General features: G+C 38.8%; 1 non-coding gene across 1 annotated transcript; it reads right to left on the bottom strand.

Annotated features, from left to right (window-relative positions):
* Positions 1-974: 974 nt before the first annotated feature.
* LOC130950419 (small nucleolar RNA R71) lies at positions 975-1,082 on the bottom strand. Its single transcript, XR_009073573.1, has one exon. It is a non-coding gene; the product is annotated as a small nucleolar RNA R71 (small nucleolar RNA).
* Between the last annotated feature and the right edge of the window lie 8,500 nt (positions 1,083-9,582).

Raw genomic sequence — 9,582 nt, forward strand, 5'->3', positions numbered from 1 at the left:
AAAATTTTTTTCAATTAACTAATTGACTTTTTGTTTGTTTTACTATTTCTTATCTTTTTCAAAACCACCTAACTACCTTTCTCTCTCTAATTTTCGAAAATCACCTTTCTCTTTTTCAAAAATCTTTTTATTTAACTAATTGTTTCAAATTTTAATTTTATTCCTTTTTATAAATTCGAATTCTAACTTTAATTTAAAATAAAAACAAAAATAATTTCCTTTTCCTTTTTAATTAATTTTCAAAATTCTCTCCCTCTCATCTCTTTCTATTTATTTTATTTAATCACTAACACTCTTCTCTTCTTCTCATAATTCGAACCCTCTTCTCTTCTCTCTCTGTGTTCGAATTTCTCTTCTTCTATTCTTCTCTTCTTCCACTCACATAAAAGAATCTCTATACTATGACATAGAGGATTTCTCTTCTTTTCTGTTCTCTTCTTTTTCATATGAGCATGAGCAAGGACAAGGACATTCTTGTTGAAACTGACCCTAAACCTGAAAGGACTCTGAAGAAGAAGCTAAGAGAAGCTAAAGCACAACAATCTAGAGAAAACCTTATAGAGAATTTCGAAAAAGAAGTAATGGCCGAACCCAACAACAATGCAAGAAAGATGCTTGGTGACTTCACTGCACTAAATTCCAACTTCCATGGAAGAAACATCTCAATCCCTGCCATTGGAGCAAACAATTTTGAGCTAAAGCCTCAATTAGTTTCTCTGATGCAACAGAATTGCAAGTTTCATGGACTTCCATCAGAAGATCCTTTTCAGTTCTTAACTGAATTCTTGCAGATCTGTGATACTGTTAAGACCAATGGAGTTGATCCCGAGGTCTATAAGCTTATGCTTTTCCATTTTGCTGGAAGATATAGAGCTAGAACATAGTTGGACTCTCAACTTAGAGATAGTCTGAACTCTTGGGATAAGCTAGTCACGGCTTTCTTAGCCAAGTTTTTTCCTCCTCAAAAGCTGAGCAAGCTTAGAGTGGATGTTCAAACCTTCAGACAGAAAGAAGGTGAATCCCTCTATGAAGCTTGGGAAAGATACAAGCAACTGACCAAAAAGTGTCCTTCTGACATGCTTTCAGAATGGACCACCCTGAATATATTCTATGATGGTCTGTTTGAATTGTCTAAGATGTCATTGGACCATTCTGCAGGTGGATCTATTCACCTGAAGAAAATAGCTACAGAAGCTCATGAACTCATTGATATGGTTGCAAATAACTAGTTCATGTACACTTCTGAAAGGAATCCTGTGAGTAATTGGACGCCTCAGAGGAAAGGAGTTCTTGAAATTGATGCTCTGAATGCCATATTGGCTCAGAATAAAATGTTGACTCAGCAAGTCAATATGATTTCTTAGAGTCTGAATGGATTGCAAAATGCATCCAACAGTACTAAAAAAACATCTTCTGAAGAAGAAGCTTATGATCCTGAGAACCCTGCAATGGCAGAGGTGAATTACATGGGTGAAGCCTATGGAAACGCCTATAATCCATCATGGAGAAATCATCCAAATTTCTCATGGAAGGATCAACAAAAGCCTCAACAAAGGCTTTAATAATGGTGGAAGAAACAGGTTTAGCAATAGCAAGCCTTTTCCATCATCCTCTCAGCAACAGACAGAGAATTCTGAGAAGAGCCCCTCTAGCTTAGCAAACATAGTTTCTGATCTATCTAAGGCCACTCTAAGTTTTATGAATGAAACAAGGTCCTTCATTAGAAATTTGGAGGCACAAGTGGGCCAGCTGAGTAAAAGAGTCACTGAAACTCCTCCTAGTACTCTCCCAAGCAATACAGAAGAGAATCCAAAAAGAGAGTGCAAGGCCATAACCTTACTTGGTGTGGCCGAACCTAGAGAGGAGGAGGAGGACGTGAATCCCAGTGAGGAAGACCTCATGGGACATCCTCTGGACAAAAAGGAGTTCCCATTTGAGGAACCTAAGAAATCTAAAGCTCATCTAGAGACCATAGAGATTCCATTGAACCTACTTCTGCCATTCATGAGCTCTAATGACTATTCATCCTCTGAAGAGGATGAAGATATTACTGAAGAGAAAGTTGATAAGTACCTTGGAGCAATCATGAAGTTGAATGCCAAGTTATTTGGTAATGAGACTTGGGAGGATGAACCCTCCTTGCTTACCAATGAACTGAATAACTTGATTAGGCAGACATTACCTCAAAAGAAAGAGGATCCCGGAAGGTTCTTAATACCTTGTACCATAGGCACCATGACCTTTGAGAAGGCTCTGTGTGACCTGGGATCAGGCATAAACTTAATGCCACTCTCTGTAATGGAGAAACTGGAATCTTTGAGGTACAAGCTGCCAAATTCTCATTAGAGATGGCAGATAAATCCATGAAAAAGGCTTATGGGAAGGTAGAGGACGTGCTAGTAAAGGTCAAAGGCCTTTACATCCCTGCTGATTTCATAATCCTAGACACTGGAAAGGATGAGGATGAATCCATCATTCTTGGAAGACCCTTCCTAGCCACAGCAAAAACTGTGATTGATGTAGACAGAGGAGAGTTGATTCTTCAAATGAATGAGGTCTACCTTGTTTTTAAAACTCAAGGATCTCCCTCTGTAACCATGGAGAGGAAGTAAGAAAAGTTTCTCTCAATATAGAGTCAAACAAAGCCCCCACAGTCAAACTCTAAGTTTGGTGTTGAACCCTCACATTCAAACTCTAAGTTTGGTGTTGGGAGTCCCTAACAATGCTCTAAACATCTGTGAAGCTCCATGAGAGCTCACTATCAAGCTATTGACATTAAAGAAGTGCTCATTGGGAGGCAACCCAATTTTATTTTTCTATGTTATTTTTTTTAGGTTGATGATCACGTGGAGTCACAAAAACAACTGCAAAAATTAAAGAAAAATAAAAAACAACATTAAAAACAGCAAACCCTGTAGGAGAAACTTACTGGCGTTTAAACGCTAGTAAGGGTAGCAGAATGGGCGTTTAACGCCCAGAATGGTGCCAGACTGGGCGTTAAACGCCAGAAAGAAGCAGCAGACTTGCATTAAACGCCAGAAAGAAGCAACAAACTGGCGTTAAATGCCAGAAATAGGTTGTAGCTTGGCATTCAATGCCAGGAAAGGAATAAAAGCTGGCGTTTAACGCCAGAAATAAGTAGCAGTCTGGCGTTAAATGCCATGATTGTACACTAAGGGCGTTTACACGCCTAAAAGGAGCAGGGATGAGAAATCCTTGACCCTTCAGGATCTGTGGACCCCACAGAATCCCCACCTCTCTCTCTCTCTCTCCCTCTCACACATCTCTATAACACTCTACCCAAAACACCACTCACCTATCAAATCCTATCCTCTTCCCTATATTCTCTTCAACAAATCACCTCCACCCCTCTTCACTCCTTCATTTTCACACTTCACAATCACCTTATACCCCCTTGGCCAAACCTATCTTTCATCTCTCTCTCCTCCAATTCTTCTTGTTCTCCTTCTTTCTTTCTTCTTTTGCTCGAGGAGGAGCAAACCTTTTAAGTTTGGTGTGGTAAAAGCATTACTTTTTATTTTTCCATAACCATTTATGGCACCTAAGGCCGGAGAAACTTCTAGAAAGAGGAAAGGGAAGGCAAAAGCTTCCACCTCTGAGTCATGGGAGATGGAGAGATTCATCTCAAAGGTCATCAAGACCACTTCTATGAAGTTGTGGCAAAAAAAATGGTGATCCCTATGCAATTCAGCTAGAATTATGATAGAAGGAGACATCCTTATTGAAGAGGACAAGCCCATCATTAAGAAAAGGATGGAACAAACACGAGAGCCCGCTCATGGATCTCAACAAGAGCATGAGGAAGTCCCTCATCAAAAAATCCCTGAGATGCCTCAAGGGATATATTTTTCTCCACACAACTATTGGGAGAAACTAAGGATAGGAGCACTAAAAGCACTAAGGATGGAGCAACAAAGGCAAAGAAGAGACATAGAGGAGCTCAAGAGCACCATTGGATCTTCAAGAGGAAGAACTAGCCGCCATCACTAAGGTGGACCCGTTCTTTAATTTCCTTGTTCTTATTTTTCTGTTTTTTGAATTTGATGCTTTATGTGTTATCCATGTTTGTGTCTTTATTACATGATCATTAATGTCTACTGTTTATGTCTTAAAGCTATGAATAATTCCATAAATCCTTCACCTCTCTTAAATAAAAAATGTGCCTAATTACAAAAGAACAAGAAGTACATGAATTTCAAATTTTATCTTGAAATTAGTTTAATTATTTTGATGTGGTGGCAATACTTTTTGTTTTCTGAATGAATGCTTGAACATCGCATATTTTTTATAGTGAAGTTTATAAATGTTAAAATTGTTGGCTCTTGAAAGCATGATGAACAAAGAAAAATGTTATTGATAATATGAAAAATCATGAAATTGATTCTTGAAGCAAGAAAAAGCAGTTAAGAAGAAAGAAAAAAAATATAGCGAAAAAAAAAGAGAAAGAAAGAAAAAAGAAAAAGCAAGCAGAAAAAGCCAATAGTCCTTTAAACCAAAAGGCAAGGGTAAAGAGGATCCAAGGCTTTAAGCATTAATGGATAGGAGGGCCTAAAGGAATAAAATCCTGGCCTAAGCAGCTAAAGCAAGCTGTCCCTAACCATGTGCTTGTGTCATGAAGGTCCAAGTGAAAAGCTTGAGACTGAGTAGTTAAAGTCGTGATCCAAAGCAAAAAGAGTGTGCTTAAGAACTCTAGACACCTCTAACTGGGGACTCTAGCAAAGCAGAATCACAATCTGAAAAGGTTCACCCTGTTATGTGTCTATGTCATTTATGTATCCGGTGGTAATACTGGAAAACAAAGTGCTTAGGGCCACAGCCAAGAGTCATAAAGTAGCTGTGTTCAAGAATCAACATACTGAACTAGAAGAATCAATAACACTATCTAAAATTCTGAGTTCCTATAGATGCCAATCATTCTGAATTTCAAAGGATAAAGTGAGACGCCAAAACTGTTCAGAAGCAAAAAGCTACTAGCCCCGCTCATCTAATTGGGACTAAGTTTCATTGATATTGTGAGATTCATTGTATATTCTCTTCTTTTTATCCTATTTTATTTTCAGTTGCTTGGGGACAAACAACAATTTAAGTTTGCTGTTGCGATGAGCGGATAATTTATACGCTTTTTGGCATTGTTTTTATATAGTTTTTAGTATGTTTTATTCACTTTTTAGTATATTTTTATTAGTTTATAAGCAAAATTCACATTTCTGGACTTTACTATGAGTTTGTGTATTTTTCTGTGATTTCAGGTATTTTCTGGCTGAAATTGAGGGACCTGAGCAAAAATCTTATTCAGAGGCTGAAGAAGGACTGCAGATGATGTTGGATTCTGACCTCCCTGCACTCGAAACGAATTTTTTTGGAGCTACAGAAACCTACATGGTGCGCTCTCAATTGTGTTGGAAAGTTGACATCTAGGGCTTTCTAGCAATATATAATAGTCTATACTTTGCCCGAGTTTAGATGACGCAAACTGGCGTTCAACGCCAGCTTTCTGATCTATTCTGGCGTTAAACGCCAGAAACAGGTTACAAGGTAGAGTTAAACTCCCAAAATAGGCTGCAAACTGGCGTTTAACTCCAAAAGAAGTCTCTACACATGAAAGCTTCAATGCTCAGTCCAAGCACACACCAAGTGGGCTTGGAAGTGGATTTCTACATCATTTACTTATTTTTGTAACCCTAGTAACTAGTTTAGTATAAATAGAACTTTTTACTATTGTACTCACATCTTTTGATCATCTTTTGATCTCTTGATCACGTTTTGGGGGCTGGCCATTCGGCCATGTCTGGACCTTCATCACTTATGTATTTTCAACGTTGGAGTTTCTACACACCATAGATTAAGGTGTGGAGCTCTGCTTTTCCTCGAGTATTAATGCAAAGTACTATTGTTCTTCTATTCAATTCATACTTATTCTTATTCTAAGACATTCATTCTCACACAAGAACATGATGAATGTGATGATTATGTGACACTTATCACCATTCTCACTTATGAACACGTGATTGACAACCGCTTCCGTTCTACATGAAAACAAGCTTGAATGTATATCTCTTGGATTTCTAATCAACAATTCACATTGACTCCCCTCTAACAATAGGGCATCTGAATCCGAGATTGGAATCTTCATGGTATAGGCTAGAATCATTTGACAGCATTCTAGAGATCCGAAAAGTCTAAACCTTGTCTGTGGCATTCCGAGTAGGATCTGGGATGGGATGAATGTGACGAGCTTCAAACTCGTGACTGTAGGGCGTGGTGACAGACGTAAAAGGATAGTAAATCCTATTCCTACACGATCGAGAACCAACAACTGATTAGCCATACAATATCTGTGCATGGTATTTTTCATCCGAGACGAGAAATCCGACAGTTGATTAGCCGTACAGAAACCGTAGAGGACCATTTTCACTGAGAGGTCGGGAAGTAGCCATTGACAACAGTGACACCCAATATACAGCTTGCCATGGAAAGGAGTATGAAGGATTAAATGAAGGCAGTAGGAAGGCAGAGATTCAAAAGTAATAACACATCTCCATACGCTTATCTGAAATCCCCACCAATGAACTACATAAGTATCTCTATCTTTATTTTATGTTTATTTATCTTTTAATTATCAAAACTCTATGACCATTTGAATTCGCCTGACTGAGATTTACAAGATGACCATAGCTTGCTTCAAGCCGACAATCTTCGTGGGATCGACCTTTACTCACGTAAGGTTTATTACTTAGACGACCCAGTGCACTTGCTGGTTAGTTATGCAAAGTTGTGAAAAGGAGTTGAGATTACAATTGTGCGTACCAAGTTGTTGGTGCCATTGAGATCACAATTTCGTGCACCAATTACCTTAGTCTCTTGGCATAGATAAAAGATGAGATCTGTATAAGCCAGCATGACATTAGTAGACACCCTGTTTGCCAACTTGTAGATCTCACGGGGGATTATTTAGTGGACTTCTACCTCATTTCCCTTCTTGATGTAATGAACCATTACAGCTCTTGGAATAGCGACTTCAGAGCAGTTACTTATGGGGAGTATAAAACGGCAATTGAAGTCTAGCCATCCTCTAGCAACTGGCTTGAGGTTCGCCCTTTTTAGCTAGCATGGATGCCCTTTTGTATTCTCAATACATTGAGTTCCAAGCAAGCATATGTCCTCTAGGACTTGATCCAGCTTTTGGTTGGCTGCCACTCTTCTATTGTATGATTCAGGGTCATCCTTTTGCAAGAGTAATTTGAAGATCTCTCTCACCCTATCCAGATGAAAATACATGATCTTCCCCCTGACCATAGTACGAAAAGTATGGAATGATGTTCCATATTTCTTTTGCTTATCTATCATCCACAGATTTGCATAGAATTCATGGATCATGTTGTATCCAACTTTAAACTGAGGATCAGTCAGAATCTCCCAACCTCTCCTTCGAATTTGCTCTTGGATCTCCGGGTATTCTTCTTTTCCTAAGTTGAATCCCACCTCAGGGATTACTGGCCTTTTACTCATTATCTTGTGATAATGTTCCTCATGTTGCTTGGTAAGGAATTGAACAGGTTTGAAAACAACTGTTGAGTTGTCCTCTTTCTTATTCTTTGGGGCAGTCTTGCCACTTCTTGGAGCCATGGGATTGAATTCTTAATGAGAGAACAGGGCTCCTTCCACACCAAACTTTGAAGATTTGCTTGTCCTCGAGCAAAAGGTAGGAAAGGAAGAAGAAGAAGAAAAGTGAAGTAGAGGAGAAAAAGAGAGTGAATTTCGAATGAGAAGTGGTGAGTGAGGGAGAGGGGCACGGACATACATATATATAGCGAGGGGGGAGGGATTTTCGAAAATAATCATTAAAGAAAGATAAAGATTTTTGAAAAAGATAGAAAAAGATAAGTTGTTAAACTTGAAAGATAAGAAAATATTTTTAAAAATGATATAAAAGATTTTAAAAATACGATAAGAAGTATGAAAAAAGAGTTGAAAGTTTAATAAAAGATATGAACAAAAATTTTAAAGATAAGAATAGATTTTGAAAGAACTTGAAAACAAGTTGAAAAAGATATGAAATTTTGAAAAAGATTTGAAAAGAATTGAAAACATGTTAAATTTGAAATTAAATTGAAATTGAGGTATTTGAACAAGATTTGATTAAAAATCAAAGAATATTTGAAATTGAATTTGAAAAAGATGGATTGAATAAAGAAAAGATGAGAATTTTGAAATTACCTCCATGCTATCTTGCTGGTGTTTAAACGCTAAGAATGCCTGCATTCTGGCATTTAACGCCAGATGGTTACTCCCTCTTGGTCATTAAATGCCCAGCCAGGGCTCCATGGGTAGCGTTTAACGCTAGGCATGAGCTCCTTCTTGGGCCTTAAACCCCCAGCCAGGGTTTCCTGGCTGGCGTTTAACGCCAGGCTTGTGCTCCCCTTTGGGCATTAAATGCCCAGCCAGGGCTCCTTGGCTAGCGTTTAATGCCAGATCTGCTGCCTCCATGGGCGTTTAAACACCCAATTGCTACCCCCTTTCTGGCGTCTAACGCCAGGGAGCTTCCTTCTCCAGGGTATTCTGTTTGCTGCTCTGCATCATTTTGTCTCTGTTTAGGCACTGTTCATGATCACTAACCTAAAACTTAACCTAATTAAGACATAATCATAAATAAAAAAAACTAATTAAAACAGAAATAATTGGAAAATTAATAATATATGAGGAATCATTGGGTTGCCTCCCAACAAGCGCCCTTTTAATGTCTTTAGCTGGACCTCACTGTACTTAACTTAGTAACAGTGTTGAGCCTCCTGGCTCTATATCTCCTTCAAGGTAATACTTGACCCTCTGTCCATTGACAGTGAACCTTCTTTCTTTACCTTGAAGTTCTATGTGCCCGTAAGGTGATACACTAATAATCACAATCGATCTTGTCCAACGAGATTTGAGTTTTCCAGGAAATACTTTGAGTCTTGAGTTGAATAGCAGGACCTTCTGGCCTGGTTCAAAGACTCTGGAGGATAATTTCTTGTCATGACACCTCTTTGCCTTTTTCACTTTAGTTCTCTATTTGAGACTTCAGCTTGCCCATTTGTTTGGGGATGATACGGTGTTTCTACCTTATGGCAAACTCTGTAGCGGCTTAAGACAGAATCCAGCTGTCTGTTGCAGAAATGAGTACCTCCATCACTAATTAGTGTCCTAGGGACAACAAATCTGCTGAAAATGTTCTTTTGGAGGAACTTCATTACTACTCTAGTGTCATTAGTGGGTGTTGCTATTGCTTCAACCCATTTAGACACATAATCTACTGCCACAAGGATGTAGGTGTTTGAGTATGAAGGCGGGAAGGGTCCCATGAAATCTATGCCCATACGTCAAACAACTCAATCTCTAGGATTCCTTGCTGAGGCATGCTGTGACCATGAGGGAGATCGCCAGCCCTTTGGCAACTATTACAGCTACGTATGAACTCTCTAGAATCTTTAAAGAGAGTAGGCCAGTAAAAGCCACTTTAGAGAACCTTGGTGGCTGTTCGCTCACATCCAAAGTGTCCTCCATAGTCTGAGCCATGGCCATGCC

This window comes from Arachis stenosperma, chromosome 1 (genome assembly GCF_014773155.1).
Source record: "Arachis stenosperma cultivar V10309 chromosome 1, arast.V10309.gnm1.PFL2, whole genome shotgun sequence".
Lineage (NCBI taxonomy): Eukaryota > Viridiplantae > Streptophyta > Magnoliopsida > Fabales > Fabaceae > Arachis > Arachis stenosperma.